The 13,734-nt window shown below is 46.8% G+C and overlaps 1 protein-coding gene across 2 annotated transcripts in view; it reads left to right on the top strand.

Annotated features, from left to right (window-relative positions):
- Positions 1 to 2,259: 2,259 nt before the first annotated feature.
- Positions 2,260 to 13,734, top strand: part of USH1C (USH1 protein network component harmonin) — a 123,481-nt gene continuing 112,006 nt past the window's right edge. Inside the window, exon 1 of one of the 2 annotated variants that reach the window (XM_045012324.1) lies at positions 2,260 to 2,463. The gene's annotated coding sequence lies outside the window, so the exon portion shown is untranslated. Of the gene's footprint in view, positions 2,524 to 13,734 lie in introns of both variants that reach the window. The other variant, XM_045012323.1, reaches the window with a different exon arrangement.

Genomic DNA, 13,734 nt, shown 5'->3' with positions numbered 1-13,734 from the left:
GTCAGGGGGCGGGGTGGCATCAGGCAGCCTTTGGCGGCGTTTCTGCGGGAGGTCCCCCAGTCCCACAGCTTCGGTGTCAATTCGGCGGCGGGTACACCAAAAGTGCAGGACCGGTAGATCACCTGCAGAGCCGCCACTGAATCCGCATGACCGGCAGACCACCCACAGAAACGCTGCCAAAGGCTGCCTGACTGCCGTGCTTGGGGCAGCAAAAAACATCTGCTCTCAGCACATCATTTAGGACCTGATTTTGCACCTGGAACCATGCAGATGCCAGGGCTTGGGCACTAGGAGTTCATTGCAAGAATTGGTGCTTTTAGGGCTCACTCCTGCTCCTACTGAAATCAATTATAGTTTTGCCACTGACTTCAATGGGAGCAGAAGTAGGCCCTTAGTTACACCTCCCAGAGGAATGCAGAGTTTAAATTAATGAATACCTGTAAAGTACATTAAGATCCTCTGATCTGGCACTAGAGATACAAGCTACTGGAGAAGTGGAAAGTATGATTAAAGACAAATACATGGAAATATTAAAAGCTTCCGTGTTTTATGTTATCAAGTCCATGATAAAAACTTCCATTCCTTATATGCATGCGTTCAAGGGTTTCTATGTACCTTTGAAATTAGTAAAAACTTTAACTTGGCCATAGATATCCAATAGCAGGAGCAAAACCAACTAAACAACACCAACAACCCACTCCAATATATAATACATGTTTATAAATGTATACTCTACATGTAACCATGAGCAATGAGGGCCCAAGCCTACAGCTGCACTGAATGCAGAATTCTGGGATAAGAATCTTACATACCAATTTCAGGAGCTACTTAAAGACCTTGCACTGTGCCCTGAAGATCACCTGATACTAAAAAAGTGCAAAACAGCATAAATTAAAATGAGACTTTGAGTCTTACTTGGAAGGATATCACAATTGTATTCTGGCAAGCAGTGGGAAATGCATTCCAGAATCACTGAGAATGGTGAGTGAAAGGAGATGTCTCTGCTGCCCATCCTTTTTAGATTACACCAAGGGTTGGTCAGCTGTTCTAATCCTACTGATGTCAGATGCCATATGTAAAGGCACGTACTGTACAAATAGAAGAACACATAGAGAAGTCTTTCTACAAGAGAGTCCAATCACCCGAGCTTTCCTTCATTTCACAGTAAGGACCTGTTGTACAGTCCTAACCCAAGCACAACTCCCATTGAAGGCAACAGCCATATCAGGACTCCGAGATCAAATTCCGTCAGAGGAGACGGAAAAGTTACATGAAAAATTTTAACACTAGAATCCATCAAAAAACAATAGCTATTTCAGAAGAGATGGATTCAGGCAAAAGTAAATCATATTTGTATATACGTGGCTAAGTAGTCAGATAAATCCACTATGAATAAAGGGTTGTGTTCAGGAAGCTTTCTATAAAGCTCACAGTTAAGAGAACTGATAACATATCAGTACATTATTCAAATACAAATATACCAGTTTCTCAGAAACATTTTTTTAAAAAGTAGAGAGAAAGACACAACAAGCATCTAGGTACTAAATGGCTACTTAAATCTGGAGCTGTTTAGCTCTGCCAAATTTAAAAGGCCAGACGCAGGAAGGCATAATGGGAGGGGGAAAAGTTCCTATAAGAGGGAAACCCCATACTAAAGAAAGAGAATAAACGGTGAGAATAAATGAAAATATGGTGGGTTTTGTGTTTTATTCATCAACCTCCAATTCCTCCCCCTTTACCCTGTGGTAAATTCAAGAAAATGGTTTCTGCTGATGAATTTTCTTTCAGGTTATTCACATTCATTATCTGTTTCATGCTGAGAAATTCCTAATATCTCAGAAATACTTAGCAGTATCATAATTCTGAAATAAGAATGTAAGCCTCTGCTGCCCTTCCCCTCTGCACCCTATAAGGGCATACAGCCACACAAACAATTCACAGAAGCTAGAGCTTGTCATGGCTAAACTCAAGCACCAGACCCAGCTGCTGAGAATTTTGAAGGATCTGCCACTATCACCTTCAAGCAATTGTCACCAGCTTCCAGCAAGTATTCCTCAGGGCTTAATAGAAGGATTACTTATGCTAGCATCCGTATAAAAGTTTCATAGCTGCAAATTTGTCATTAAACATCAAAGTGAGAGAGGTGCAAAGAGAACAGAGTATAGATAGGTCTAGGCTGATAGTGACTTCCACAGCTTCTGGTAACCCTAATCCTTTTTCATTGCAAACTCACACTCCTGAGCTCCATCTCTCTCATTGCCTCTGTGTGGAAATACTTTTCACACCCATCTTCCCCTCTCTCCTACCTCTTTCTACTTCTTACTCCTCTCTTCCCTCTATCATTCCTCCATTTGATCCCTTCTCCTTTATTCCATCCCTCTTCCATCTGCTGTCCCCCCACTCCCCTTCATTCTTCAGGTTTGCATATCTTATAACAGAAGCTTTAGAGGCTGCCAGTGCCAGGTGATAACTGTCTCAAATGAAAAGAGTCCTTTTCTGACTGCTTTAGGAAGTCTGTTAACAGTAAGTCATTAAAAAGATTTTTTTTCTCCCTTTGTAATTTGTCCCTGTGGATTGTGTTTCTTGCTTCAACAAGTATTTCATTTCTACTGAAATGATGGAATTCTTGATGAAAATATCAATCTCTAAACATTGGGGAGATTGAAAGTGAGAAAGACAGACATTAAAAGGTTTCTCCTCTTTAATTTCTACGCAATTATTTCTGAATAATCCCAAACAGGTATTTTAGGCTGTACGCAGCCTTCAGTCCAAGGCAGGACTCCTATTCACCATCTCCTCTCACTGGCCCACAAGGTATACTGACTTTGATTGTATTGACATCAACGGGAATTATGAAAACAGATCAAAAGCAACAGGATGCAGCTGACACAGATAAAATAGATAATGCAATACATTTTTGGGACCAACTATAAAAGTATGCAAGGTAGTTGTTTTTCACTGAAACCTTTCTATTGGTTGCAGGTTTCAAAGGGGTAGCTGTGTTAGTCTGTATCAGCAAAAACAACAAGGAGTCCTTGTGGCACCTTAGAGACTAACAAATTTATTTGGGCATAAGCTTTTGTGGGCTATAACTCACTTCATCAGATGCATGGAGTGGAAAATACAGCAGGCAGGTATGAATATACTGCACATGCACATCCATGCATCTGATGAAGTGGGTTATAGCCCACAAAAGCTTATGCCCAAATAAATTTGTTAGTCTCTAAGGTGCCACAAGGACTCCTTGTTGTTTTTGCATTCCACTGGTTGTAAGTAATAAGGGTTGCATTGTCTACCCTTTCCACTTTCTTAATGATCAAAAAAACAACCTCTGAAACCAACAGCAAGCCCATTTAGATGTCTGTGTGTGCTATATTTGTTATTAAGCAGGAATTTCTGCCCCAAAGCTAACAAGGAAAAAGAGTTGCATCAAATTTTAATATGATTTATATTTGAAATAATGTAACCTTCAGAACTATCACATAGCTTACCAGATCTCTAGCATGCTGTTTTAGAAGGTGGGATGTGTTTGTGGACCTGTATACTCTGTGTGTGTGTCTGTATATATTTGTGCTTATGCACAGAGTAACGTGACATGTCTTACCAGAACAGACCAATAGTACATCAAATCCATTATCCTGTCTCCAGTAAGTTCTATACCAGATGCTCCAGAGGAGGTATAAAATCTCCATAATACACCTAACACTGCATTACCACTACTACAGGGAGGAAGCTCTTTCTGACTTCACTTGACCAATTTATTACCTGAAGCATGAAAAAAAATAGCTATTTTATCTTTCAAACTTATATGTCTAATCCTCTTACAAAAAGATTTGCCTCCATAATATCTTACAGCTGTGGGTTCTGCAGATAAGTTATACATTATGTCTAACTGGCCTTCTTGGTACCTTTCATGTTATTTTATCTATGTAGGAGACAAGGGCAAGATAAGATCATGCATCTAGTGCTTGGAAGAAGTAGCCTTTAAGTGCCCCTTGGTGTTGGGGTTGCTACAGGGAGAAGATAAGGGGTTTATATGATGGAGTTACCTCTGCTCTAACAATGATTTCTGAAATGGTGCTGAATACAGTTTTCTCCTTGTCTGCACTTAAAACTAAAACATCTTCAGCTGCTCCCCTTGCTGACATGCAGTGTCAGTGCTGGGTAATTTTTTGTAGCATTGACAAGGCTTTGAGGGCATTAGCACAGTCTAATAACATACAGAAGGAAGTAGATTTGGCTAGCATTGATCTACCAATAGGCAATTTGGCATTATCAGCTGGAAGAACTTAAGGCAATTTCTAAAGGAGTTGAGTAAAGGCATTGCCCACAGAATGAATTTGACTGATTCTCATTCATTCCAGCTTGTGTACGGTGGTATTTGTTTTATCACATCTATATTTTTATGCAAACTGCTATTCTGTCTACAGGAAGAAGCAAGTGGGCTATAAGTTTTGTTCTCTTTGCATTTACATGTGTCCATCAGGAGTAGCTCTGTTATAGGGTTACCATATGTCCGTATTTTCCCAGACATGCCTGGCTTTTTAGTCCTTAAATCACTGTCTGTGAGGAATTTTTAAATATCTAAAAATGTCCGGGAAAATACGGACATATGGTAACCTAACTCTGTTAAAGTTATTGGAGTTACCCTGTTGTAGTACCAGTGCAAGTGAGAAGAGAATAAACCCTAAATCTGGGTTTCTCAAACTTTATTGCACCATGACCCCCTTCTGACAACAAAAATTACTACATGACCCCAAGAGTGGGGACCAAAGCCGGAGCCTACTTGAGCCCTGCTGCACTGGGGCCAAAGCCTAAGCCCCAGGGCTTCATCTCTGGGTGGGTGGGCCTGTAACCTAAGCCCCACCGCCCAGGGCTGAAGCAGAAGCCTAAACCCCGGGCAGTGGGGCTCAGGGCTTCAGCGGTGGGCAGTGGGGCTTGGGCTTTGGTCCTGGGCCCAGCCAGTCTAACACCAGCCCTGGAAACCCCCTTAAAATGGGGTGGCAACCCACACTTTGAGAACAGCTCCTCTAAATGATACTAGCAAGGGAAATTACCTAAGACGAGATCAGCCTGAGAGGACTGAAGCAGATTTGGGTTAGGACACACTGGCCTGATTCTGATCCCCATTAGGTAATGGAGCTATGCTAATTGGGGGGGGGGCAAGGGAGAGACTGGTGCATGCAATATTGAAATCAGGCCTTGTGTGGTTTGAGCATTGGCCTGCTAAACCCAGGGTTGTGAGTTCAATCCTTGAGGAGGCCACTTAGGGATCTGGGGCAAAAATTGGTCCTGCTAGTGAAGGCAGGGGGCTGGACTCAATGACCTTTCAAGGTCCCTTCCAGCTCTAGGAGATATCTCCAATTATTACCTTTATATACCGTGTTTAAAAATACTATCATAATTATTTCACTTTTAATTGACTATTACTTTGTGGACTGTGTCACATTTGAATGAGATTGAATTAAAATATATTGCATATCTATTTCTGCATTCTGCAATGAAAATGTCTGGCATGAAAGTTTTCGTACTGAAATACCGTATTAATCACTTCTCTACTTAGAAGGTACTTGCCAGTGTGTTGCAATGCATGCTATCAGTTTACTTGGGAGTAGCTTTTCAAAAGTATTTAGGCACCCAAAGATGCACAGTGGCACCTAGTGGGATGTATAAAGGTGCCTAAGCTGGTTAAGCATCTAATTCCCACTAAAATCATTTATCTGGCACAATCCCATGTTAATACCCTGGTCCTGCATACATGAGTAGTTTCACTGAAGGCACTGGGCCTACTCATGTGACTGAAGTTAAGTATGAGACAGACAAGGTGGGTGAGTTAAAACCTTTTATTGAACCAGCTTCTGTTGGTGGAAGGTACAAATTCTGAGCTACATCAAGCCTTTCTTCATGTTTGGAGAAGTAAGCAGAGTGCCTAAGCTAAATACAAGTTGGGACAGATTGTTAAGGAGAAGGGACAACACATATTGGAAGCAGTCACTTCAAATGAAGCAAGCAGTTGGGATCCCTGTATAGCTCAAAAACTTGTACCTTTCACCCAGTTCCTCCAGAGAAGTTGGTCCAATAAAGGATCTTACTCACCTCTCTTACTTTCTAAGACTAATGAAGATACAACCTGCAATAAAGTTAAGGATGTGCATTTGTTTGATTGTTTCACCCCAGGTTTTGGCAGGGAATATTCTCTAATGCTTAGAGACCCTTCAACTCCTGTGCTTCCCAAGCCTGGCCCTGTCCCAGTCCTCTTCCTTCTCCTCCCTATGCTCCAAATTCCTGTCTTAAACTCTCTCTTCAGGCACCAGGTCTATCCCAATCTTCCTCTCACTTTGCCTGCCAGACTCCCTCTCCAGGATCCTCATCCAACTTCAGCCTTACCCCAAACTCTTCACCCCAGTCTCCTAGGTTTCTTAACCCAGGCTCCCCTGCACCTCCACCTCCAACTTCTTGTCTTATCTCAGCCCTCTAGGGCTTCCAGTCCTAGTCTCCCCTGCCTAGCTCCTTGTCTGGTCTCAGTAGCTCCCAATCTGGTCTCTGTTTACCCCCACCCCTGGCTCCCAGGCTCTTCCGCCCAGCCCCACCCACTCATGAAATCCCCTTCCCAGTCTCTCCACTCCAAGTTCTGTCTCATCTACTCCCTCCACCAGGTCCACTTCTTGTCCCTTCTGCATTCAATTCAGGCAGCTTTCTTCTCCACAGTGGCTGGGTGCCAGCAGGGCACAAGACAGATGTGGTACTGGGCATAGGACTGAGAGCAGCCTATCAGCTCCCACTAGCTGAGAAAAGTAATTGCAGGGAAGTTCTTCTCAGCACCTACTGCTGTGAGATGGTGCATGCTCAGTACAAGGAGAATCTTCACAGGATTTAGCCATCAAACTCCCAAAGCCTCTAATAAGCGTGTGAGAATTGAGGTTTTCAAAAGCTTATAACTTGCCCTAATTTGGATGAATTTTCATGGGAACAGTACAAGGTGCAACCTTTCTTGCTCAGTGTAAAGTCCTTGCTCCAAAGCATGGAGGTGCTGGAGCATTTCAAACAGTTGTAAGGATTTTTTTTAACTTGGACTAAACAGCATACTTTCCACTAATCTCATTTTTTGAAACAGCTGAATTGTTTTATCTGAAACTTAAAAAATCAGCTTGAGGCACTGAAAATTACAGCATCAATTGTCCAAGTTTGGTAAATTTATAAGCAACTGAAAACAGGGTCTTATAGTGGAAAATGTAAGGCAACTTTGACTATAAGCAGTGCCACCAGTTCCATCTATAACATAAACTGCACCAAATATTTTGTCAACTATTTGTGTGCATTTACTCTTCATTCAGCTGTGTGTTGGCTTTCATTCCGGTCAGGCTCTTGTCTATGTTTCAGGAAAATACTATGTGTCTCTACTAGAGATCTGTGGATATACTGAATCTGTCATTCTTGTCCTCTTAAATATAATTAGTAAGAGTCCTAGATCCACATCCTCTGCAGTGCCTGTGTTTTGCTGGTGTGGTGAGGCAGAAGAGAGGGAGCCAGTTACAGGTTTTACTCCAGTCAGGTTTAAACTCAGACAACTTTTAACATCTCCAATAAATTATCTGCCAGCTACATACACACACTGAATACAGAGGAGATGGTGCAGGAGCCAACTCTTTGAGATGTGGTCAGTTTCCAACTCCATTTGTCCTTCCAGAATAGTGCAAAGATAGTGCAGTGGGGACCAGAATTTTGACCCTAGTCTTCCCTTGGTCTGCAATTTATTCCTGTTAGATAAACACCGCCACATGGGAAACCTTCGCACTGAACTGTCCAGCATGGCACAGCCTCATTCACACAGGCAGTAATACCCCTGAGGCGAGGCGTACTGCTGAGGCTGAAAGAAAGTGTGAGCTGCACAAGTCCAGAGTTGCCCGCCATTGACAGTGCCATCAAACGTCTGTCCGACGTGTGACAGGACGTTCCATGCCCGAATCGGACTGATCAGTCATCCTTGGATGCACAGAGTCCGGTCATTGAACGAATGAGTTGTGGAGGTCTTTATCGACAACGATGGACAAACATCATCATCATTCCTGTTAGTACAGTATACATTATAATTGCACAATTTATATGCATACAGCACATTTCATAATGTATAAGTATACAGTTTGTTTTTAACAAAATGTATTTTGGAGACCATCTAAGATGGGCTTTTATTTATTTGCATTGCTGTAATGCCCCAATCAGAATCTCACACCACCACCCCTGCTGTCCTGGTGGCTAACATATTTATAATAATGTAACTTCCCTGTAACATTGTTTTATACAAATGCATATTATTAGGTACTATTTATTAAATAAATGAATGTGTATTGCTGGAAAAGCATAAAAACTGGGTTTTTTTAAGTGGGACCAGGTTGAAAGCAAAGGCTGCAGAGGTGAGGCTGCTATCATATCTGCCTCAATTCTTCCCATTGTATTTAGGAATTGCATCTGGGGCCTGATCCAAAGCCTGCTGAAATCAATGGAGAACTTCCTATTGACTTCAATGAGCCTCAAATTGGGCTCCTGACCAGGGACCCAATCTTGCTTTTCTTTTCAGAAGCTCTAGGCCCCAGTCCTATACACATTTAAGCATGTATGTAACTTTACTCACATGAGTAACCATTGTTTTCGGTGGGACTGCTCATCTGAATAAGGATTGCTCTCATAATTAAGATCAGGCCCATGTCAGCTGCAGGTACTAGGTACTAAAGGAGGGACTGAAAAATAGCAAACAAACATATCTAAATTCCCTTATTTTGGCAGACTTCTTTTTATAGTTGGTCATAACTTTGCATCTGATTTGTATTGAGAGGATGCAAGAAAAGTCATTCAAATTACGCCACAGTGTTTATGACTTGCTCTTTTCAGTTGAAAAGTTATTTTATGGCCCAAAATATTTTGCATTTTAAATAATATTGCTTGATGTCACCAGTGCTTTACAGACTGTCAACCAGATTGTGCAAGGTGCTGATCCTCTTCACTCTGGTGTGGTCAAAGAGCAGCATACCAAGAACACCATGATTTAAAACTCAAATGGGAAATTGCCAAGGGTTTTAGTTCAATAAACTCTCATTTGATTCTTCATGCCCTCAGCCTCACCCAAGAGAATTATCAGTGTTGCCAACTCTAGTCATTTTTATCACTAGTCTGGCAATATTTGTTGGTTTTATTAAAGCCTCGGCCCCAGGAAAGATGGGCTTATGAGACACTCTCAACATCCATTTAAAAAAAAATCTTTATTCTTGTGGCAGTACTGACAACCCCAAGCATTCAGAAATCATGAATCAATGCAGCTTTAAGAAACAAACAAAAAACTACTTTGAGTTCTCTTTTCTTTTCCTCCTGGTGCTGGAGCGTTGGAGCTTCAGGTATTTAAGTTTTTCTTTATAAGTACAAAGGCTAAAAACTTCTTGTTTTTTATGAAAGCTGAAATGTCTTGACTATTCACCTAGGGCTTTAAGAAAAACATCAAATATTACAAGACTTGTGATCAAATCCTGAGAGCTGGCAATGCTGTCAAGGAGGCAGACAAATGCATGAAAACCTGGCTGAGTGTACCCTAAAGCAGGGGTTGGCAACCTATGGCATGCGTGCCAAAGACGGCACACAAGCCGATTTTTAATGGCACGCTGCTGCCTACTGGGACTCTAGAGTGCCATTAAATATCCTGTCCAGCCTGGCCAGCTCTCCTCTGCCCTCCGCTCCCCCAGCAGGGGCAGGGAGCAGAAGCATATGCGTGCACACAGGGTGGGCAAATAGTCCCACTATCCTGGCACGGCAAGCCGTGGGGTCCGTGCTCCCGGGCTGGAGTGGCATGCCGAGCGCAGCAAGCCGCCGGCCCCTACCCCATCTTCCCCCCGTCCTCTGGAGCCCTGCCGCCACGCGCACAGCGCTCTGAGGGGTGGGGCTGTCTGCTCCCGCGGGGCAGCGTGTCTGGCTCTGCTTGGAGCCTCATGATAAGGGGTCCAGGGCTGGGGGGGTTGGATAAGGGGTGGGGGCAGTCAGAGGACAGGGAGCAGAGTGGGTTGGATAGGGGGTGGGATCCCGGGCGGGGTGGTTAGGGGCGGGAGGTCTCTGGAGGGGGCAGTCAGGGAGCGGGGGGTTTGGATGGGGTATGGGAGTCCTGGGGTCTGTCGGGGGCTGGGGGTGGATAGGGGTCAGGGCAGTCAGTGGACAGGGAGCAAGGAGGGCCCTGGGGGGGGGGGCAGTTAGCATGGGGGAGTCTTTGGAGGGGGTGGTCAGGGGACAAAGAGCTGGGGGGGGGGGTTGGATGAGTCAGGAGTTCTGGGAGTCCTGTCAGGAGGCAGGCGTGTGGAGAGGGGTTGGGGCAGGCAGGGAGCGGGGTGGGGTTGTATGGGTCAGGAGTTCTGGGTCCTTTTAAGGGGTGGGGAGTGGTTGGATAGGCATGGGAGTTCTGGGGGTCTGTCTGGGGGCAGGGGTGTGGATAAGGGTCGGGGCAATCAGGGGACAGGTAGGGGGTAGAGTTCTAGGGGGGTAGTCAGGGGACAAGGAGCAGGGAGGCTTAGATAGGAGGTGCAGTCCTGGGGGGGCAGTTAAGGGCAGGGGTCCCAGGAGGGGGTAGTCAGGGGACAAGGAGCAGAGGGGTTGGGGGTTCTGAGGGGGGCAGTCACCCAGCCCTCTGCCCTGAGCCTTGATGCCCCCCACACACACCCAGCCCTCTGCCCTGAGCCCTGACCCCCCCCCACACACACACCCAAGCCCTCTGCTTGACTCTTTCACCCTCCCTCCATGACCCCAGCCCTGACTCTGGCACCCCCACACATCCCCACCACCCACTCTGCCCTGACACCTGCACCCCCTCACATGTCCCCAGCCCTCTGCCCTGACTCTTGCATCCCCCACATCCCCAGCCCTCTCACACCCCATGCACCCTCCACATCCCCACCCCCACTCTGAGCACCAAACAGGAGCTCCTGCACCCCCCCCCACACATTCCCACCTGCACCCCTCGCACCAAATGGGAGATGCCCAAGTAAGTGCCCCACACCCAAATCTCCTGCCCCAACCCTGAGCCCCCTCTCTTATTCTAGCTCCTGGCCAGACCCTTCACCCCCAGCCCTGTGCTCAGTGCACTCCCACCCTCAGCTCAGTGCAGAGAGAGGAAGAGAATGGTCCAGAACCAGGGAGAAGGTAGGTGCCCACTGTATGTGGGCAGGGCCGGGACCCCAGACCGGCAGCGGGCTGAGTGAGTCCGGCAGCCGGGATCCCGGCTGGCAGGATCCGGTGGATGGAACCCCTGAGCGGCAGTGGGCTGAGGGGCTCAACCCACTGCTGGTCTGGGGTCCCAGCCACCGGCCCTGCACAGCCTGCTGCTGGTCTGGGGTTCTGGCTGCTGGACCCTTGCCAGCTGGAGTCCCGGCGGCAGGCCCCGCTCAGCTCACTGCCAGCCTAGGTGAACAGAACCCCAGACCGGCAGCTGGCTGAGCGGGCCGGCAGCGTAAGATCAACATTTTAAATTTAATTTTAAATGAAGCTTCTTAAACATTTTGAAAACCTTGTTTGTTTTACAATGAAACACTCGTTTAGTTATAGACATAGGGCTTGGCTACACTTACAAGTTGCAGCGCTGGTGGAGGCTTTCCAGCGCTGCAACAACACCCCGTCCACACTTGCAGGGCACAACCAGCGCTGCAACTCCCTGGTTGCAGCGCTGGCTGAAAACCCATCCCGGCAGGGGTATAAGGAGTGCAGCGCTGGTGATCCAGCGCTGCCCAGCAGGTGTGGACACTCACCAGCGCTTTACCTGTCCTCCAGGGAATAAGGAGGTATCCCAGAATTCCTGTTCAGCCACTCTGCACATCAGTTTGCACTCTACTGCTCTTGGCTCAGGTGACCCGCCCTGTAAATGCCCCGGGAAATTTAAAAATCTCCTTCCTGTTTGCTGCAGCCAGGTGTGGAGTGCAATCAGTTTTAATCAGTTACAGGTGACCATGCCTCCACGCGGCAAACGAGCCCCAGCATGGAGCACTGGTGAATTGCAGGACCTCATCAGTGTTTGGGGTGAGGCATCTGTTCAGGCACAGCTGCGCTCCGACCGTAGGAATTACGATATCTTTGAGCAGATATCAAGGGCCATGCTGGATCGGGGCCATGATCGGGACGCAGTACAATGCAGGGTGAAAATTAAAGAGCTGCGGAGTGCCTATTACAAAGCCCGAGAGGGGAATCGACGATCCGGAGCTGCTCCCACGACCTGCCGTTTTTACAGGGAGATGGATGAGATACTTGGGGGTGACCCCACTGCCAATCCCAGGATAACGATGGACACTTCTGAGCAGGCTGGGGGACAGGAGGAGGAGGCGGAGGAGGCGGCGGAGGCGGAGGCGTGGGGGGGGGAGGAAACCGCGAGTGAAGCTCCTGGCATGGGGGAAGAAACCGCAGATTCCCTGGAGGCATGCAGCCAGGAGCTCTTCTCAAGCCAGGAGGAAAGCACCCAATCGCAGCAGCCAGCAGTTGCAGAAGGACAAGCAGAGGAGCGTGTTACCGGTAAGCGGCTTTTATTTTCTGGGTGAAATGTTTCTGGAGAGGAGGGGGGGTTATGGATGCATGCATGCCAGCCTCTAGATGTGGAATAGCCCGTTGATGTGGTCTATCACGTCGCGGTAATCTGCCTCAGTTATCTCAGCAAAAGCTTCATCCAGAGCGTGGGCAATATGCCTGCGCAGGTTTATAGGCAGAGCCACTGTGTCCCTTGTCCCAGTGACGGTGACGCGTCCGCGCCACTCTTCTGCCAGTGGTGGGGGGACCATTTCTGAACACAGGCAAGCCGCATAGGGTCCCGGGCGGAATCCACATTGCTCTAAAAGAGCCCCCCGCTGTTCCCTAGTGACTCGCAGTAGGGAAACATCTTCCAGGATTAAGTCCTGTGAAAAATGTTGGGAGACTCTTTAGTGAAGAGATAGGGAGATAAGATCACCCCTGCATCTGCATTTCACTCAACCCCTCTAGCACTCCAGATTACCCGAAGCAACCAGCTCCCCTCTTACACCCAAGCCCCACTTCTCCCCATATAAGCACTGCTCACTCACCATGTCGTGGCTTCTGTAGTGTTATGCGTGTGGGTAAAAGAATGCTTAAATAAGAACTCACTCCCTCAGTGTAACAATTCATGTCTGGAGATAGTGGATACAATGCTGCCCGTGTTAAATGTTGTCATTTCTGTTTCTACAGTGACCTTGACTACTGGACTGCCCAGATGTTCAACATCACAGAGGCTTCAAAATTTGAGAAAAAATCCCCGAAAGAGCAAAGAAGACATGCTGAAAACTGTTCTTAATCAGTCTGCTCGAGAGAGTAAGGACTTGAAGGATTGGCGAGAGAAAGAAAGCAGGACACGCAAGAGAAATGCAGTGGCCAAGAGGAAAACCACGGAGCGGCTGCTAAGCATCCTGGAGCGCCAAGCGGAGTCTATAGAGTCACTCGTTGCCATGCAAGCAGAGCACTACCGTGCTACTCCCCCACCCGCCCCGTCCTTTGTGCCTTGTGCCCCAATGTCAGCTCAAACCACCTTTCCCCAGCATCCAGGTTCTTACCACCACCAGCTGCCTCCAACACCTGTATGTTCCCCAACCAGCCCTGATACCTACCACCACCCTTACCCTCTGCATTCAACCCCCATCACCATGCAGTATATGAACCCTGAAGTGCAGGATTCATTAAACAGCAATCCAGACAGGGCATATGCAAACTTGTGAC

The sequence above is a fragment of the Mauremys mutica genome, chromosome 4 (genome assembly GCF_020497125.1).
Source record: "Mauremys mutica isolate MM-2020 ecotype Southern chromosome 4, ASM2049712v1, whole genome shotgun sequence".
In the NCBI taxonomy this organism is placed as follows: Eukaryota; Metazoa; Chordata; order Testudines; family Geoemydidae; genus Mauremys; species Mauremys mutica.
Note: the sequence above shows the minus strand (reverse complement) of the source record. Positions and strands in the feature narration are given on the sequence as shown.